The sequence below is a fragment of the Oratosquilla oratoria genome, chromosome 43 (assembly GCF_046742065.1).
Source record: "Oratosquilla oratoria isolate Oo_2021 chromosome 43, ASM4674206v1, whole genome shotgun sequence".
Classification (NCBI taxonomy): domain Eukaryota; kingdom Metazoa; phylum Arthropoda; class Malacostraca; order Stomatopoda; family Squillidae; genus Oratosquilla; species Oratosquilla oratoria.
In genome coordinates, this window is record NC_134819.1 from 15,115,481 (window position 1) to 15,133,763 (window position 18,283).

Here is an 18,283-nt window from a genome sequence, read left to right on the forward strand (position 1 = left end):
TATGCTTGCTTCTCCTCTACCACTACCATCTTTACCTCTTCATCCCACCTTTTGGTGACTTTCTTTTTGTTCCATCCCATCCTCCCCATCCCAAACACCATCTTCATTCCTACATTTTAAGTATTTCATTCTTCTGTATTATTGTTTGTGCTGCTAAATTATGTATTCCTAATTGATTATCCATTTCTTACAGAAGCAAATTCCCAGTACTTCAGAGCACTGAGCTAGTTCCTGGACCAACTTTATATAATGGAAAGATGGATCTACTAGACTTGATCATGAAAAGCTGACCATAGGATTACCTATTGTTTACTTGTTCCAAAGGCTAACATAGTAAGGAAAATTAATAGCACCTTTAAGTTGTAGAACTCAGATGCCATGTTTATTTTGTCATGTATTGATGCAGCTACACTTGTCACTCACATATGATAGATGCAATAAAATGTGCTACTGATGCCTAAATTCTAGGGATGGGATGGCCAAATGTTACTTGTCTGTTTCTGCATTTGTGTAATTGAGTGTTGTAGGTCTGAGTGACTTGTACTCATACTATCTCATTTAACTTCCCCTCCCCTCTTGGTTTAATTCAAACTTTGATTGTTTCACTTCAGATTACTCTATACCCAGAGGAATGGCTTTTAAATTTCCACAGGTTCCCTGTGTTTGTCCAGCTACTGTGTTGTTTGATTGGCACCCAAGAAATGCAGTGTTATAAATGATTAATATTATTATCTTTCAATTGATGAATGGAAGGGCAAGATGTTTATAATGCCTCTATAGAATAGTATTTAATCAAGAGCACCTCCTATGAGAAAAATAAAATACAGACGCTCCTCTATACGTTCATTCGTTTTACGTTTTTTCGATTTTACGTTTGAACTGACTAAAAAAATTTTTGTAAAAAAACATTTTTTGAGTAGTACGAGATGTTCAAACGATACTTACGCATGATGCTGCGTCCATTGTTTACATGGCACAAACGACAGACTGAATGTGCCTTGCCTCCTCCTCCTCCTCCCCCTCCTCCTCCACCATCTCACTTTATGTTGCTTGAATTTAATTAATTTGAAATTAATGTTATTATTTTACAATATTATGTTTATAATTAATGATTTAGGGGTGTTTTATAAGATACGGTAATAGAATTTATGGATGTATAGTACAGTATGAACGGTCATACATTACTGGAACGTACAGTAACAACTTACGTTCATTTTCACGTTACATTCGGCCGTTCGGAATGTAACTAAAACGTAAGTTGAGGAGCGTCTGTATACCTTTATAATGGTGACTTGGGAAATATATTAAGTCTAATGACTTAGTAGGTATCACTGCCACCACCAGGTCAATTATATGTACAGGTAAATGTCGACTTACGATGGCATTAGGTTTCGATAGAGCCATCGTAAGACGATTTCATCATAAGTCGATCCCCAATTTGTGTATCACTCTGTTCCGTGGTCACTGTACCTAGCCTACCTGTATATTAACCACCAGAGATACTGAATATAGCCTATTAAACATGTACAGTAGTTTATTTAATTATTTTTATCCTTTTTACCATATTCAAACACTATAATATGTATTTTTTTATATACATGTATGTATTATCATCCTGACGTACGTATATATGTATGTACTTGTATACATGTAGTAGTATTTATTAACAATTGACTACACACACCTTTTATGTGTATTCTAAAAATATTCATGTATAGTATACTGCATTATTACGTTTAGCATATTATGAAATATTTTAACCCCTTCCATACGGTGCCGCACACGTAGGCGTCATGGGGAGCGAGTGTATTCGCGAGGCTGCCATATCGGCGTCTTGATTATATTTATTGTAGTCGCCCCTCCATAATGACATTCTTTCTAATTCTTTTGTAATCGCATTTTCTATGGTTATCAAAATTCACGGGTGAAGAGAGAACAATCGATATAAGCGGTGACTATATTTTATGATACGAGTATTATTACGACACGTCGTACGGCTGGCATTGGCTGCTGCCACCGAGATCTAAGTCCATGACGCCTACGTGTGCGGCACCGTATGGAAGGGGTTAACACCTTGATTAATATACTTACTTTTGTTACTAATGTATTTATCGGTTTTATATTCACACCAACCGATTTGTTTACATTTTTATCTCCACACCCATTTGCATTGCCAAACAGTACCTTACGTATTATTTTTTTTATGAATTTATAGGTTTGAATTAAATATGTAGTAGTAATTTGTTTTAACATTTTATTTATTTGCAAAAAAAAATAATACAAAAATACATTTCCAAATGAATCATTTTATACTTTGGAACAAAATTAAATCAGAAAACAAAATGAGGTAGTACGCATTCAAATCAGCTGATTTCCTATCGGCTATTAGCATCGCTAACCCGCTACAGAATTTTAATTTTTTTTTATCTTATTTTTTTATTGATTTACATACATGTACGTATTTGCAAAAAAGAAATAAAAATTATAAAACATTTTAATCAAAACTGAAAAACATTTAAAAAAAAAAATTACATTCGCCAGCTGGGGCCTGGCTTTGGATCGTCCGGGTCATCGCTGGTGGTAGGGTCCTCGGGGGTAGGGGAAGATGGTTGTTGTGAGTCCTCGGGGATAAGGGAAGATGGTGGCTATGGGTCCTCGGGTGCGTCACTGGGGGTCAAGGTTGACGGAGGTTTTTTCATAAACATGCTGATTTTTGTCTGAATTGTTCGTTTTTTTTCTATCTTCATAAATTTCCCGGTATGGACGAATTGCATCTAGAATCATTCTTTCAATTCTTGAAAATCTTTCAATATTTGGGTCCATCCCTTCAAAATGAGCAAGAACTTTGTTCAATTCTGATAAACCTGTTGCTAAGCCTCTTGTGGTGAACATTCTTTGTGGTTCCACCTCCTCCTCATTTTCTGCTTCTGCTGCTGCTGCTGCTGCTGCTTCTCGCCTTCTTTCTTCTGCGACTTTTTCTTCTTCCAATTCCATCAGTTCTTCGTTTGTTAGTTCTTCAGACTCTTTATCTAACAATTCCTCAATTTCTTCCACATCACATTCTAACTTAAGATCTTTAGCTAGTTTAACAATTTTGTCACGAATAATTTCTAATTCATTCTCATTATCAAAACCAGCAAAAGTATTCACATAGCGTTTAGCGCAATTCTTCCAAACGCCATTCATACACTTCTTTGACACAGTATCCCATGCCGCAGCGATGTTCTTGATGCATTTAAGAAGATCATATTGCTTCCAAAAATCTCTTAAAGATAAATCGGGATCGGAATCTGTAGCAGATATAGCTTGAGTAAAGGTGCATTTAAGGTAATTTGCCTTGAATGCTGAAATAACACCTTGGTCCATAGGCTGGATAAGAGAAGTTGTATTTGGTGGCAAAAATACCACTTTCACATCTGGATGGAGATCTGCGAGATGAGGTGGATGTCCAGGTGCATTATCTAAAACCAATAAAATCTTGAATGGAATATTGTTTTGCAAACAATATTCACGCACTTGAGGAATAAAACAATTTAAGAACCAGTCTTCAAAAAGTGCTTGAGTCATCCAGCCCTTTTTGTTAGAACGGTAGTAGACTGGTAGCGTATGCCTATTCACATTTTTGAAAGCGCGTGGGTTTTCAGCGTGATAAATTAAAAAGGGCTTGAGCTTAAAACCAGCGATGTTTCCACCAAACATCAAAGTCAGCCTATCTTTGAAAGCCTTAAATCCAGGCATGGATTTTTCTTCCTTATGAATGTAAGACCGTTCAGGCATACGTTTCCAAAACAAGCCAGTTTCATCTACATTAAAAATTTGTTCAGGTAGATAGCCTTCTTCTATGATTAAGTCATCCAACATTTGAATGAAACTTTTTGCCCCTTCCTCATCAGCACTCGCTGCTTCGCCAGTGATTCGAACATTATGCAGCTGAAACCTTTTCTTAAACCTTTTAAACCAACCTGTACTTGCTGTAAATTCCTGAGTATAATCTTCTCCAGCTTTCTCCTTCAACATATTAAAAAGACTTAGAGCCTTCGTTTGCAACGTGTGTTGGCTTAATGGAACACGTTTTTGGAGTTGGCTTTCAATCCACACATTTAAAAGTTTTTCCATTTCGTGGATGGGTCCAGTTCGCTGTTTAGTTATCACTGTTGATCTCATTGGTGCTGAACCTTTCACTGCTTCACAAATTCTTTCTTTATCTTTTAAGATAGTGGACACAGTAGACTGCGACAATTGAAGATCACGCACTATTACACTCACTTTCTTTCCCCCTTCATGTTGTTTAATAACTTTCATCTTCATATCGAGATCAATGGCTTTTCTTATCTTCTTATTAGCAGGTTTGTTAATTGGGGATGGTTTTCTTTTCGGCGCCATCTCTGATCGGGGTTTAAAGAAAATTATAAAATATTTTTTAGTATTATATATGTTGGGGAAGAGGGGAAGAGGGGAATGTCTGTTGAGGAAGGAAGGGAGAGGACGGAAGACAGAGGTGAGTGGAGAATGGTTGTATATGGATGATGTTGTGACTGCATGAGGAGGAATGGGCTGGGGGGTGGGGTAGTATGTGTGAGTAATTTTTGACGCAGCCCGAAGGGATTTCTCCCCGTCCTCTCCTTATATGCAAAGGGGGACGGAGAGGGGGGGTCGCCGATTAAATGAAGCGGCCTTGCTGTGGATGTACTGTGTCTTGCGACACTGCTTCTGACCCAGGGCGGTGGGCAGGGTGCAGGGATGACCCGTCATCCAGGAGGTGCTCAGATGAGAGGAAGGGTGGGAGGGGTGTGGAGTGTATTTAGGGATGAAATGGGTGGGAGTGTTTTTATGCCTTTCCCTTTTTGGCTACCTCCCTTGGAAGGGGGAAAAAGCCTTGGTATATGTATGTATGTATGTATATATGTTGGTGACTGAGACGACTCAAACACACTGATGCTGCTTCTCGGGGATGCTCGCGCTGCCAGCCGCTAGAAAAATTATCGTACGTGCGCTTGACATACTATCTTAGTTAAATATATCATATCGTCGTCGTCGTCATCGTAAAGTAGAAAAATCGTAAGTCGCGGCCATCGTAAGTCGACGTTCACCTGTATATATGATCTGGAATTGAAACTTGTTTTCATTAAACCATATTTTATTCCATTCTCCTCCTTTAAAGGGGTACGCGACACCTGGGGGGGGGTGGTGAATTTGGTCAAGATGTAGCATTTTTCAAAACTGTGTTCAAAATGTTTTTTATACCATTTAGAAATAAATCCCGACAAATAATTTTCCAGCGGTGCGCAATTTAAATGTCTTGGGCGGGGGTTTAAATGGACGGAGTTAAAGGCGCAACCCACACTAGAGGGGGGCGTGCCACTTAGGACCTTCAGGCACATTGAATAATGTTGAAATTCGATTGAATTTACGCTCGCCCAATGCTTCAACGGCCAGTATGAGGGTGGAGGGGAAGGGAGGAAGGTGGAGGGATAGCTCTTGCCAACTTAGAGCTCAGCTGGATGTCAGTTACCTACTAGCTTTGAAAGAAAAAGTACGCATGTCTCATGAGCTCTCCTGGCAATATATTACCTTAGCTAGTACATATTACTCATTAGTACAGTCATCATGGGTAGCAAAAAGAACATCTACAATGACAAAAAAACAACAGTTAAAGATGGCAAACAGTCAAAGACGACTAGCCTAGACCTCACCACCTCTCACTCCACCACTGCCCTCACTTCCACCTCTCTCAACATATGTAGCCAGGTTCTACACCATGAAGTACTTTATTCATTTCAAATACAGCAAGAAAATTAGATATTAGTCATGAAATTGTACAGAGGGGAGATAAGAATGAATGTGAATTTATGATTGTGGAGAAGAGCAGTTTTTTGCCATGGATAAATTCGCTTGTTAGATGCCAGTGTGGTGAGAAGATGTATGTTGAAGCGATAGGAGAATGTGGAATGGTGAAGACATTTCAGGCAGAATGAAAGTTGTGCTCTGAAAAGAGCAAATGGTGTACTTCACCAGGCGGTAGAAATGAAAGTTATGAAATACATAACAGAGTTGTGGAGGCTGGCTTACTCTGTGGGGATGTTGCAGTACAGAAAATGTGCATGGCAATGAACATGAAAATGATACATCACAAGACGTTTAGTAAACTTTGCCATCATATTATAGAGACCAGCATAAAGAAGTATGAGGAACTCTTGGAAAAAACAAGGGAACATGTACATGCAGCATTAGAAAAGGAAGACCCAACTTTACCGGAAGTAAAAGTTACTATCGATGGTTCGTGGAGTAAGAGAGGATTCACTTCCAAAGGCACCCACTGCTGGTTAAAATAAACCTCTTTCCAATGATTTAGATACCCCGAAGACCCCCAGCAGTTAGGTTTCATGAAGAAACCAACAAATGTGCAAAAAAGCAAATTATATGATGGTGTCGTCTGTGTGTCGCCACTACTGTGATATACTTAGACTTTAGTTTTTCATTATTTAAAGTACTTATAATTAAAATATGTTGATGATTTTTACTGTACTTGTCCATTATATAATAAGAATTAAGCCATGAAAAACTCAGTCAAATTGGTGAAACTATAAGCAAGTTACAGATATATTTATATTTCAAGTCGCCATATCTCCGTTCCATATTTTATTACTTTTTTTTAGTTATAAAAAATGTAAAATACATCAGATTTAGATGAAACTTACAGTAAATATTACATTTAATAACTGCTAAGGCTGGTCATTCAAATATTTTGAATAGGATGAAAGAGTTAGGAGCAATAATGGAAACATACATACATACATACATATACCAAGGCTTTTTCCCCCTTACAAGGGGGGTAGCCAAAAAGGGAAAGGCATAAAAACACTCCCACCCATTTCATCCCTACATACACTCCACACCCCTCCCACCCTCCCTCTCATCTGAGCACCTCCTGGATGACGGGTCATCCCTGCACCCTGCCCACCGCCCTGGGTCAGAAGCAGTGTCGCAAGACACAGCACATCCACAGCAAGGCCGCTTCATTTAATCGGCGATCCCCCCTCTCCGTCCCCGCTTGCATATAATGGAAACAAGACAAAAAAAAAAAAAGTCATTTTTCACGATTTTTGCCGGACATTAAAATTGAAATGCCTGTATGCAAAAGTATAAGGGTAATTGTTCAATTACTCAATGACTGGCCCTAGGTGTGCCTACTGACTAATCATAGCCAAAATATAAAACAAATTGGTCCACGTATTATGATGCTGTGCACTTTTATATGTCACTACTGGTATATGTACATGTGTACATACATCATTCTGTTTCACCTAAAATGTAGGCAACATGGATACCTATTTACCTGAGAAGTTTCAGCTCTTTACTCTAAATAGTTTAGAAAATTACCCCTAGGTGTCGTGTACCCCCTTAAGGGGAGGCTCTTGCGGTCATAGGGCGGAAGAAATTTATTTTGTCTTCAGGGTTGCCCAAAAATTACACAATTATAAACAAAGTTAATGAAGTATTTTGACCCCGAAATTTACCTTAATTTCCTTAAGGGCGCCGCCCTTAGGCATGTTTTGTACGTCAAAACTATGCATTTTCTAAGGCTGAACACAGTTATAATTATCAAGATATTGATTTGAAATTTATGCTACTATTACTTCTTGTGTAGATTAACAATTGTAAACAGACATATTTTTTTTTCTTTTATTATTATTTTTTTTTTGTGGGTCGTCTACTTTCATGTATTTTTTTTGTCATTTTTCACGTAAGAAAAAATGGTAAAAAAAATAAAATAAAATCAATATTTCAAAAATTTGGCTCTTTATTTATCATCAGAGATATCCATAGTTATTGCACCATATATTTCATGGAATTTGAACAGTAAATAACGAAGTTCTGGCACTTTATAATAAAAAAGTTAGTTTTGAGATACGGCCAATTAAAGATTCTGAAAGAATTTTTACAATTATTTTTTTCTCAAAACCAATTAATGCTATGCTGAATACTCTATTACGACTACTGTCTCACTTATCTTTGTATAGAGAAGACTGGATCTCTCATATTTTGGCTCTAGGGTTCAAGAAAGGCACTTGGTCCCCCCCTACCCACCCAGGAAGAGTATTACTTCAGAGTTTATTGGAACTGCCCACATTCCTCACTGATGCAAAGTTTTTCTTAGAACCTTCCTGCAGAGTAGTCTCTTTTGTCTATTGTTGCTCTCATCTTCTTGCTCTTCTTACTGGGTCCTCTTTCTGAGGATAATAGCCTTCTTTTCTCCATCTTGCTTAGGCTTCTGTCAAGTGCCTGTGATCCGAGCTTGAGTTCTTTCAATATAGAGCCTTCCTGGTAGCCAAGGCTATGGCTTAGAATTGCACTTCTTGCAATAAAATGCAGCTTTGACAGTCCCAATAGCTTCTTTTCATACCCTCCCAGCCATACCCTTCCATAATCGAATGATAAACAAAACTAACATTTCTTACAAAATAATTATCATCAGCAACAGTCTCAGGTTCTGATATAAATTCATTGTTACTCTCTCCACACATAATTTTGATTTTATCTTCAAAACCATCACTATGATAGTGAACAACATTATCTACACTGCACTCACAATGACTAAGAACTATTTCCTTCAGACGTGCAGTAAAGAGCAAATGTATAGTTTAATCCTCTCTCTCTCCTCCTCCTCTTCTTTTTTTCATTACTTTTATTGGCGAGTGTTTCTTTACATATTTGTGCTTTTCCTGTCCTCTTGAAAGGTGTAGAAGTTGATGGAACAGAAGTTGATGGAACAGAATCTGATGCTTCGGGTGACAAAATCATAACATCAGCTGATGTGGTGGGCGTGGCTACACGCACTAATAACAATCTCGATTTCTTTCCTTATACAACGCATATGTTTCATATGCTTTTTCACTTTATTAAGACCCATAACTATAATGGTAACACAATAAAATGGAAATAAAATGTAAATTACACACGTCAACTCGACGATAAATGTAAACAAACATAGACAGCACAATATCAAAGCTTTTGTAAACAACTTTTTCTAATCAAATATGGACTTATGATAGCCGTGAAATGCTGCTTTAGATAGGAAAAAGATTGTACTGCATAGCACTAGTCAGTGAGGGTATGAAAAAGACAATAAAAGCAATAAAATGGCAAACGTGTTGACAAATGTGGTTGTTGCCATATTTGATGCAGCCTGCCATCCCCTACCTCCTGCCACTAAAGTGCATTTTTATGGTATTTGCCATTTAGGTTTTCACTTCAAATCATATGTCTGGCAGACCTTGATAACTGAACAAGGATTTGTGATGCTTAACTAAATTTCGTACCCACGATCGAAAATAGCCATTTTTAGCCAGAGCCTCCCCATAAGGCCGTTTGAGGTGTTATAGTAGCAGTAAGGCTGTTCGTGATGTTATAGTAGTAATGTCCAGGTTAGGTAATGAAAGAATATCCTGAGTTTTCTGTCCATCAATTATTGAATTGTAGCAAAATATATGTGGACCCTATTCAATAGTCATTAGATTATAACAATTGTAGTAAAAAAAATATATGTGGTTCTTATTCAATAGTCATTAAATTGTAACAAAAAATAGTACATACATATACCAAGGCTTTTTCCCCATTACAAGGGAGGTAGCCAAAAAGAAAAAGGCATAAAACCATTCCCACCCATTCCATCCCTAAATACACTCCACCCTCCCTCTTATCTTAGCACCTCCCAGATGATGGGTCATCCCTGCACCTTGTCCACTGTCCTGGGTCAGAGGCAGTGTCACAAGACACAGCACATCCACAGCAAGGCCACTTCATAAATTCGGCGATCCCCCTTTCCATCCCCTCATGCAGGAAAGGAGAAGACGGGGAGAAAACCCTTCGGGCTGCGTCAATTTTTTTTTTTTCTCATACATACTGTACTTCCTCACCCCCCATCCCCCACCCACTCCCCCTCATGCATCACAGCCTCATCCACACACAACCCTTCTCCACTCACCCCCATCTTCTGTCCTCTCCCGTTCTTCCTCTACAGACACTCCCCTCTTTTGTAAAGCCCCCTTCACCCCATCTATCCATCTCACCCCAGGACACCCCCTCATAATCACTCCTTCCACCTCCGCCCTCCACACCTCCCCCACCAATCCCCCCACCCACTCCCTCCATGCGTCCAAACCACCCCAACACTCCTTCATCAACCCCATCTCCCAGCTCCCCCTCCATCCCTGTTCCCCTCCCCACCTCCCCATCTCCCACTCCATCCAGCCCAGCAACCCCTATCACACCTCTCAGACATTTCATCTCAAACACATTCAAACTCCTTCTCTCCTCTCTCACACTCCATGCTTCCGCCCCGTACATTGCTGTTGGCAGAATCATACCTTCATACAACCTCCTCCCCGCATCCACTCCCAGATGTCTACTTCCCACCACACTCCTCAATCCGCCAAGGCATCTACTTGCCTCTCTCAACCCACACTACACCTCCACCCCTACTCCTTCCCTTCCTGTCACACTCGCACCCAAGTATCCGAAACTATCCACTTCCTCCAGCTTCTCACCCTTAACGCTCACTTCCAGCCTACTGTCACTCCCTCCCCCTGTACATCTCATCACCTTACTTCTCCCCACATTCATCCTCAGGTTCCTCCCTTCACACACACCCCCAATCCCTCCCCCGATCCCACCACAAGCGCAGTGTCATCAGCAAACAACAACTGGCTCACCTCCCACCTTTCTCCACCTTCCCCAACCATCTCCAACCCCTGCACTCACCTCTTGCACCACCCCATCCATGTAAAGATTGAACAGCCAGGACGACATAACACCCCCCCCCCCCGACGAAGTCCCACCTTTACCTCAAACCATTCACTCGCTCCATTTCTAATCCCAACGCAAGCTCCACCACTCTCATAAAAACCCTTGACTGCTCCCAACAGCCCCCCTCCCATCCCATACATCTGCAGCACCTCCTACAGCGCCCCCCGTCCACCCTGTCGCAAGCCCCTTCCAGATCCATAAAAGCCCAAAAAACATCCTCACCCCCTCCTACAGCTCTCTCACATATCTGTCCCACCACAAAAATCCATCCACACATCCCCCAAAACCACACTGCTCCTCACCAACCACTCCCTCTGCTCCTCTCCCAACCCTCCCAATCAAGACCCTCCCATAAGCCTTCCCAACTACACTCAACAAGCCGATCCCTCTGAAACCACCACACTCACACCTGTCCCCCCTCCCCTGCAAAGCAGAACCACACAGGCACTCCTCCAGTCCTCCGGCACTCCACCCTCTCCCAAACAAACATTAAACAACCTCACCAGCCAGTCCACCACAACTGCACCTCCCTTCTTCAGACACTCCGCATGGCATCCATCCAACCCAGGCGCCTCACCCGCTCTCATCATCCCAACAGCCGCCCTCACTTCATCCTTCCCTATCTATCCTCCATTTTCCCCACTCACCACCATCTTCCTCTCAGCGCTTCCCACCGCAACCACCCCTCCCTCCCTATCCTCCTTCACACCCAGCAACTCCCCAAAATACTCCGCCCATCTTCCTCTCACTGCCCTCCCCCCCACCATCCTCCATCTGCACCCCCTCCTCTCCACCCGATTCACTTCCGATTCTGCAATTTGGTACTGTTAAATGCAAAAACAGTGTTCGCCTGGCATTACATTGGCTGCGCCTGACGTAGGAATTGTATTGAAAAAGGCTGGCAATGAGTCACAAGAAGCCTCTTTTTCCTTCAATTGATGAAATTTTTTTATTACTTCAAATCACAAATTGTGCAATTTTTATTTAATTTTTTTTTGCATTTTATGCTACAGAAAATACAGTGTAATTCTAAAAGCTCTGGACATCACATGCCTGTTATGATAATGAATATTTACATAACTTTTTCAAGACTGTAAAGGTTGCAGTGAGAGTTCACAACACCTCCAGCTGATTGAGGTGAGTTACTAAACATTTTTGTTGCTGTTATTTTGGTTCTAGGGGTAACTGTCCTTTTAACAAGTGTTAGTATCAATGTTTTAATGATTGAATAATTAGTATGAGCTATACCAGAGGGCTCATATACCCAGGTACTGTACTGTGAGGCGTATCAATATTACGCCTGTTGCCTTACTGTCCCAGGTCATTATTTGGTACATCTTTACAAGTGCACCCATTACTTGCATATCAGTTATAGTAAACTAGGTTTTGACTCCTTTATAATAACATTAAAATAGGGTTCATACGCTCAGGTGCTTGACAGTGAAGTTTATCACAGTGCTACTCATGTGCCCTGCCTCATCAGTAAAATTATTCTTTAACTTTCACATAATCTTAAAGCACAGTTGTTGTTGTTGTCGTTCCCTAGACTGTCTGTCCGAGCAGTCCCGTCTCCCCAAGGAAGGCCACAGCCGAAACTGGGTTTTCCCACAAATCCTTTATAGAGTGTATGTTGTGTTGTTTGCGTGCATGATTGTGTATAATGCAGTCTTCCATTATGTGTTGTATGGTATGGGGTGAAGTGTTACATCCTGGGCAGCTGTTCACAACACGGTCGTCCAGCCTCTTCTGGTAGCTTAGAAGTGCTGGGTGGTGACCGCATCGCAGTCTGGCCAAGTGGACTCTGTCCTTTCGTGGGAGAGAGGATTCAGAAGGGTGGATATCAGGGGGTCTGGCATGCAGCAGTGTGTTGTCTTTCAGTGTGTTAATGGAGCGGTGAGTGATATGATTATGAATATGTTTCCGGAGGCTGGTATTTGGTGGTTGTGGAGGAAGAGAAGAGAGTATCTGTGCGTAATAAAGGTCTTTGGGTGTAGTTTTAATGTTTCTTGGTGTGTGTGGGTGTTCTGCTATGTAGTGTAGCGGGTGTGATGTGTTTGTGGTGGCTGCAGCAAGTGTTTGTGTGCCTCTCATGTCGAGGTGGTCCTTGACTTTGAGGACTTTTGTTTCATGGTGTAAATGGTCTGTAGGTGATGTATTTGTGCAGCCTGTAATTGTTTTTAGGGCTTTGTTTTGTATGATTTGAAGGGTGTTGTGGTGTGTCTCACTGAGATTAGGAGCCCATGCAGGACTCGCATAATTCATCACTGAGCGTATGCATTGTTTGTATATTGTTATATTAGTTTCTTTGTTTTGTCCAAATGTTGTTCCAGTGATTGACTTAAGTGCGTTAAGTCTAGGTGTGCATTTGTTTTTTTATGTTTGTGAGGTGTTGTTTGAAAGACATGGATGTATCGTATGTTACACCAAGAATTTTCGGTGTGTTTGTGTGTGGTATTAGTGTGTTGTTGATGTAGAGATGAGGTATGTATTTGTGTTCTTTTGTCCAGTTGGTGAGAAGTGTTGCTGTAGATTTGGTTGGAGCTATTTTGAGTCTGTTTGTGATGAACCATGTGTTGAGTGTGTCAAGGTAAGGCTGGATTATTTCTGCAGCTTTGTCTGTGTTACGATGTGTGCATGTGATTGTTATGTCGTCTGCGTAGGAAGAGATTTGTATTTCTGAGGTGTCTGGCGTGGGTAAGTCATGCATGTATAGATTAAATAATGTGGGGGATAGAACTGAGCCCTGTGGTACTCCGTTCTTAATGTTTCTGATGTGCGATGATTGGCCATTATATGACACATGAGCATTCCTGCCTGCCAGATAATTGGCCAGCCATCTTTTGGTGTTATTGTGCATGTCTGTGTTATATATTTTATTTGTTAGGTTGTGGCGGGGGATAGCATCAAAAGCTTTACTAATGTCCAATGTTATAAGAAGTGTTCTGTGGTGGGGCCTATCTGAATTGATGCCATCTAAAATTCTTTGTGTGAGGTTTGTCAGAAGAGTGTTTGTGGAGTGTAGTGGCCTAAAACCGTGTTGTGAGTCAGCAAGGGGAATATATGGTGTGACAAGTTTAAGTATTAGGCATTCAATGACTTTAGAGGGGGTGCAGAGAAGTGTGATTGGGCGGTGCGATGTTGGGATTGTTGGGTCTTTGTTCGGTTTTGGAATGGTGATTATTTTACCATGCTTCCAGATGTCGGGTATAGTGTTGTGTGAATAGCTGTAGTTTGCAATATTTGTGAGTGCGTGTATACCTTGTGGTCCAATGTGTTTTAGGTGGATGTTGCTTATGTTATCAGGGCCACAGGCAGATGAGTGCTTGAGATTATGCATTATGAGTTTTGTCTGACTGTCTATGAAGGGTGTATAGTCTGAGTCTGTGGGGAAGTCTTTCTTACGTCGAATGGTGCGTCGGTCGTCAGGGTGAGATGTAAGATGGCTCGTCTGTGCAAAATGACGTATGAGTGCGTTTGCTTGTTGTCTGTTTGAGGGTAGATTATCTGTTGTTGTGATTATTGCTGCGTGAGAGCGTGTAGTGTTAGTGTTGGATAGTGTGATGCTGTTGAGTGTTTTGTACAATTTGCTGGTGTTTGTTTTGTGATCAAGTGTATTGATAAAGTTTCGCCAATTTTGTGTTTTTTGTTCATGTATTTTATTGGCAATCACAGTGTTTAGTGTTTGTATTTGGTCTGCTATGTTTTGAGGGATAGGTGTGGGGGTATCGTGTTTAAGTGTGTCACGTTGTCTGATGAGGCCTTGGATTTCTGGTGTGAAGTTGGGGTTGTGTGATTTTCTGTTGCCTCTAGGGATGTATCTCTTGTCTGCGTTTTGTATGATTGTATTAAAAGCGTGCACAGCATTGTTCATGTTTGTGATTGGTGTACTGTTAAGTGTTTCAAAATGTTGTTCTGTCTCTTCAGTAAAGGCTTCCCAGTTAGCTCTCTTGTAATTGGTGTAAGTGTGTCTGTGGCCAGCTGGGGTGCATCTTGTTTTGGTGGTGATGATGATTGGAAGGTGGTCAGAGCCAAGGGCTCCGACCACTCTCCATGATGTTGTTGGGGTTAGGCAGGGGGAGCAAAAGGTGATATCAGGAGAGGAGGGAGTGTAGAGGGCTTGGTATGGGATATGTGTATGATTATGCGTGTTGTTCATGATAGTCAATGAGTCGAATTGAGTCTGTATATCAAGCCCTCTGTCTGTGTCAGGGTTGTCGACAAACCAGGCAGACGACTTGGCGTTGAAGTCACCACCCATGATCAGGTTGGGGATTGAGGTTAGTTGGCTGAGTTGAGGTCTGAAGGTGTTTGGAACTGTGGGGGATGATTGGGGGGGAATGTACATGTTAACTATTGTTAGTGTTGAATTGTTGCCTGTGCGGATACGAATGGATTGGGTTTCTGTTGTGTTATCTGTGGTAGGGAGGAGAATTTTGGTTGTGGCACTTGTGTCCACAAAACAGATGGAATGGTGGATCAGGGTGATGAGTCCACCGCCATTGCCGTCAGTCCGGTCTTGTCTGATGGTGGTGTAATTATGAAATGATGGTGTTTTGTGTGAGTGTCTTAATTTTGTTTCTTGTAAAATTGCAATGTGTATGTTGTGTTGTTTAAGAAAGTGTTCAAGTTCATGTTTTTTAGTGTTAATACCGTCAATGTTGTGTTGTAATATGTTGATGTTGTGTGTTTTGTATGTGTTGTATGTTGCCGTTTGGGGTTGAGGTTGGGGTGGTAGTGGGGAAGGTGTAGGATCTGGGTCAGAGGGGGGGAAAGGAGAGATCGGGGACAAAGGAAGGGGAGTACTAATCGGGGGTAAGGGCAAAGGGAAATTGGGAGTGGGTAAGGGTGTTGGCTGTGGTTGGGGAGGTGGGATTGGGGTTACTGGAGGGCAGGTAGAACATGTCCAAGTGTTTGTGTATTGGTTTGTGTCAGCAAGTGTTGTACAAGTGAGGTGGGCCCAGTTTTTGCACATATTGCACTGAACTGAGCCCTTTGTCTGTCTGCTCGAAGTAATGGGTTTAGAGCATGTTGGGCATGTGTATTTTGTGGTGGGCCCAGGATTGCTCTCTACATCTCCGGCTAAAAGTAGAAGAAGAGGGGTGATCGCCGGAAAATGACCCCTCAGTGCAGAAAAAACGTAACATTGTGTGTTGGAAAAAAAAGGATTGTGGTACTCCCCCAGGTAGGCGTAGCTCCTCCTTGGGGATCGGTGCCATCTGCGTAGAGCTGATGGCCAGGGGTGGTTGCTGCTGATTGGCCCCCAACTCTTGGGGTTGGGGGGTGGTCCCACGACGTAGACGTTGCAGCTCCAGGACCTCTTAAAGCACAGTTATGTCACCCTCTTAACATTAATATGTGGTTATGGTTTAAGACATTAATGATGTGTTTAATATATACATAGCTTCTTAGGTATTTGCTAATGCAATTGTAAACATTTATTATTTTGAGTTTGAGCCACCTGATAATTTCTATTGTACTTGCAATTGTGTTGTTCACTGCTGCTAAAGAATAATATCTTTGTGTATTATCTATTAAGTTGATTACAACATCAGCATACCTAGTTGTATTTTACGGGACGAGAGCTGTGCTCGTAGTGACCTGTTTTCATATCTCTCCACGTCCAGTTTGTTCTTAAAATTGTGTATAGTTCTGGCATTCACTATTTCTCTGTTCAGTTTGTTCCAGACATCGATCACTCTATGTGGTAAGCTATTTCTTTTTCAGGTCTCTTCTGTAACTGTCTTTCTTTAGTTTCTTTTTGTTTCCTCTTGTTTCTCTTCTGTCCCACTTTAATAGTTTGTCCCTATCGAGAACTTCCATCCCTTTTCATAATTCTGAAAATGGTCAACAAATTGCCTCTTTCCTTTTCTGTTCTAGTGTTGACAACTGTAATTTCTCCACTCTTTGTTCATATGTCAGATTTGACAGTGTGGGTGCCATTTTTGTCGCTGCTCTTTGAATTCTTTCTAATTTTCTTATGTTCTTTTTTGTCTTACGAGTGACAACATATATCTAGAATGGCATTTAGTAAATATCAAATAAAGCAGTATAAAACCCCACACACCCTTCACTAAAAAATAATTATGCATATTTCTTGACAGCCTATTAGAACCCCAAAGTTAGTGAACAAATGGTCTCGATAAAGTGTGAAATAATTTTCTCGAAAAAAAGGTTACACTAGCTTTTGTTGGTTAAATCAGTTTGTTAGGTTTGATTAGCCAACGTATGTTACTTTGGATTATATTATTACATTACTGTGCTTGAATTGGGCTAAACTTGCTTGAAGAGGTTTTTGTCAAATATACAATAAATATATATATATATATATACATACATACATATACCAAGGCTTTTTTCCCCCTTACCAGGGAGGTAGCCAAAAAGGACAAGGCACAAAAACATTCCCACCCATTCCATCCCTGAAAACCCTCCAAAAGGCAGAATATATATATATATATATATACATATGTACACACATCATGAAGAAAATCCCCAATGATGTAGTAGGTATATATATGCATTTATGATGCAGTATATGGTTGCCATACACCATTTAGGTCATCGTTTCCCAAAGTGGGCGGTACCACCCCCCTGGGGGCGGTGCTTTGATATCGGGGGGAGCTTGTGTACTATATCATTGTTTTTTTAAATACATATTTTGTTTATAATATTGTTGTTTTCACTTCAAAAAGAAAGCTCACATGTGTTTATGGGGTAGGGGGTGCTAGGAGTCTATTCTAGAAGCCAAGGGGGTGCCAACCTGAAAAAGTTTGGGAAACCCTGATTTAGGTGAACAATTTATTCATATTTTTCACTCCCACAGTTACTGCTATCTACTACTGTCACTATAACAGTAATGATATGGATGACATATTGTGAAAGCTTCCAATTATTTTTCAGATTATGGATGCACTGCAAGAATTTGAGGTTTTTTAAATGGTAGATGATGTAGAACAAGAAAAGATCAGGCTGCCAAGACAAATTGTGAAAAACTGCTTGGATTTTTTGCAAACTTAACTGAAGAAGAATTTACATTTATGACAAGGAAGATAAAGTCAAAGATTGGAACTGTAGAAATGAGGGTATTCAGAATAATTATGGGGATCACCAGACGAGTCAGGATTAAAAACAAGAAAATAAGAGAACACCTAAAAGTTGAGCCAATTGTTGGAATCATAGAAAGAAATAACTCGAGATGGTTTGGTCATGTGAAGAGAAGGGAGGAAAGTAGATATCCAAGGAAGTATTTTGAGTGGCACCCTAGAGGAAGGAGGCCAGTTGGAAGACCCAGGTGTAGGTGGATGGACTATGTGAAAAAGAACTTGCAAGGAAGAAATTTAATGTTGGAAGAAGTAAATGAACAAGAAATTTATGAAGATCGAGATGAGTGGAGGCATCTGATGACAAGGCTGATGTCTGACAGTTGAAATCAACTACATGGCGTCTGGTAAGAAAGGTGATGCAGAACAAGAAAGGA

The 18,283-nt window shown here is 40.7% G+C and overlaps 1 protein-coding gene across 1 annotated transcript in view; it reads left to right on the top strand.

Moving 5' to 3' along the window:
- LOC143021814 (uncharacterized) overlaps positions 1-1,595 on the top strand; it is a 60,517-nt gene extending 58,922 nt beyond the window's left edge. Inside the window, exon 4 of the mRNA XM_076179563.1 lies at positions 194-1,595. The gene's annotated coding sequence lies outside the window, so the exon portion shown is untranslated. The remainder of the gene's footprint in view (positions 1-193) is intronic.
- The last annotated feature ends 16,688 nt before the right edge of the window (positions 1,596-18,283 follow it).